Genomic DNA, 2,612 nt, shown 5'->3' with positions numbered 1-2,612 from the left:
GAAGGTGGTGGTGGAGGATTAGTTGTGGGGAGGCATTGGTGGTTTGTTTATTTTATTTATTGTTATTTATTTTAGGTAACAAATAATAAAGTTTCTCAAAAAAAAAAAAAAATAACAAATAATAAAGGCATAAAATTATAATTTATTAGGTGGAATATATGACAAATTTTTATTGATGTAGTATAAGGTGAAGTAGGCAAAACGGAATAGAAAATTTGGACTCTAAAATGATTGACTTCCCTTAACTTTCTTTAAATCCTTTAATTAGCACGCCATTGTGGAATACTAATAGCTCTAAATAACCAATCTTATTATATAAATTCATTGGTATTTGGAGTTGTGAATTCATTTAAATGTTGATGATTGGTTACTACAGTTTTTTTTCTTTCTAAAAAAAAAAAAAGTTTGTATTTTGTAGTTTTCTTTTTTCCTTTTTCTTTCCGATAAATTTTAAGGGGTATACTTGGGATTCGACCTCGATTTTTTTTTTCCCACGGGGAGAGGTCAACAGTACACATTGACACTCCTTGGTTTTGGGTATGTAAATAAGTATAATAATAAGTATAATAAACTATTGCATGAAGAAATTGAAAAAAAAAAAATCAAATACAGATCGGGCCGTTTGTAATTTGTTACTAGTGTAGAATGTTTCTGCAGTATTCAGTTGTAAAATACAAACTCAAACAGTGAGAGCCTGAGCGTCCATACTCTCAGGAAAAAAAAGAAAGAAAGTTATTCCTTCCCTCACGAGATTCCTCTATATATATATATATATATATATATATATATTCAGGTCCTAGCTTCACGGTGTAGCCTACACCAAACATGAAATAACATACCATTATTAAGTCAAACCTATTTAGCCAACTCCCAAGCTCTGTAGAAAGCGAGAATTGTGTGTAGAAACAAGAAGAAGCTAAGGACTTTAATTAAATGGCTTCTATCACTGGTGATTCACAACCACACCATGTGGTTCTCTTTCCCGTTATGTCAAAAGGCCACACCATCCCAATCCTCCACCTTGCACGCTTACTCCTCCATCGCAGCCTCACTGTCACCATCTTCACCACCCCAGCCAACCGTCCCTTCATCTTTGAGTCCCTCAATGACACCACAGTCACCATTCTTGACCTACCATTCTTGCACAATGTGCCAGATATACCTGTTGGCATTGAGAGCACAGACAAGCTGCCCTCTATGTCCATGTTCCATGCATTTGGAAACGCCACAAAGCTCATGCAGCCAGACTTCGAACGAGCAATTCAAACTCTTCCACGTATCAGCTTCATTGTCTCTGATGGGTTCCTTTGGTGGACCTTGGAGTCTGCTTCCAAGTTCAACATCCCAAGGTTTGTATTCTGTGGTATGAACTATTACTCTACGTCCGTGGTCAGAGCTGTGGATCAGGATAGGCTTCTCTTTGGACCCGAGTCAGACAACGAGTTAATAACAGTCACTCATTTCCCATGGATTAAAGTCAGTAGAAATGACTTTGTGCCCCCATTTACTGAGTCGGAGCCAAAGGGTCTGATATATGAGTTCATCATGAATGTGATCGTAGCAGAAACGAATAGCTATGGCATTATAGTCAACAGCTTCTATGAGCTTGAGTCTGTGTTTGCTGAGTATTGGAATCGTGAGTGTCAACCCAAGCCCTGGTCTGTGGGACCTCTTTGCCAGGCTGAGCCACCAAAGGCAAGAAATGAACCCCGCAATAATAAGCCCAAATGGGTTTAGTGGCTGGACAAGAAGTTTGACCAAGGGAACTCAGTTCTGTATATAGCCTTTGGGTCACAGGTAGAGATTTCGCTTGCACAACTCAAAGAAATAGCTATTGGATTAGAAGAATCTAAAGTGAATTTCTTGTGGGTGATAAGAAAGAGTGAGTCAGAGATTTCAGATGGATTTGAGGAGAGAGTGAAAGATAGAGGAATTGTAGTGAGAGAATGGGTTGACCAAAGGGAGATTTTGATGCATGAGAGTGTGCAAGGGTTTCTTAGTCACTGTGGATGGAATTCTGCGTTGGAGAGTATATGTGCTGGGGTTCCAATCCTTGCATGGCCTATGATGGCAGAGCAACCTTTGAATGCAAGAATGGTTGTGGAGGAGATAAAGGTGGGACTGAGGGTTGAGACATGTGATGGGTCAGTGAGAGGGTTTGTGAAGTGGGAGGGTTTAGAGAAAATGGTGAAGGAGTTGATGGAGGGAGAGAAAGGTAAGGAGGTGAGGAAGAAGTGCATGGAGGTGACAGAGAAAGCCAAGAAAGCTATGGAGGAGAGTGGATCATCCAAGTGCACATTGGACTTGCTCATTGACGAGACATGTGGTAAGACGACATGATCACATATATGTAATGTAAGTGGTTCTAATTTTCCTTTGTAAGGAAAAAAATTATGTTTGCATATAACGTAAACATATAAAGGTCTTTTTTTGTTTTTGTTTTTTTGTTTGTCTCATTAGCTAATAAAATCGGTCTCTTTTGTGTTTTATGTTTACTCTGGCATGTTATTTGCAATCACTAAATAATCAATGTCTAACTATATCTGTTGGCTGTTGCAAAACAAAAAATTAACCAACTCTAACTGTTGAACTACACAAATTTATTTTGTTTT

The 2,612-nt window shown here is 38.4% G+C and overlaps 1 pseudogene; it reads left to right on the top strand.

Annotated features, from left to right (window-relative positions):
• Nucleotides 1-933: 933 nt before the first annotated feature.
• Nucleotides 934-2,340, top strand: LOC142639457 (UDP-glycosyltransferase 90A1-like; annotated as a pseudogene).
• Nucleotides 2,341-2,612: the final 272 nt, after the last annotated feature.

This window comes from Castanea sativa, chromosome 1, assembly GCF_040712315.1.
Source record: "Castanea sativa cultivar Marrone di Chiusa Pesio chromosome 1, ASM4071231v1".
NCBI lineage: Eukaryota > Viridiplantae > Streptophyta > Magnoliopsida > Fagales > Fagaceae > Castanea > Castanea sativa.
The sequence above is the reverse complement of the archived record's forward strand: the minus strand, read 5'-3'. Positions and strand labels throughout refer to the sequence as shown.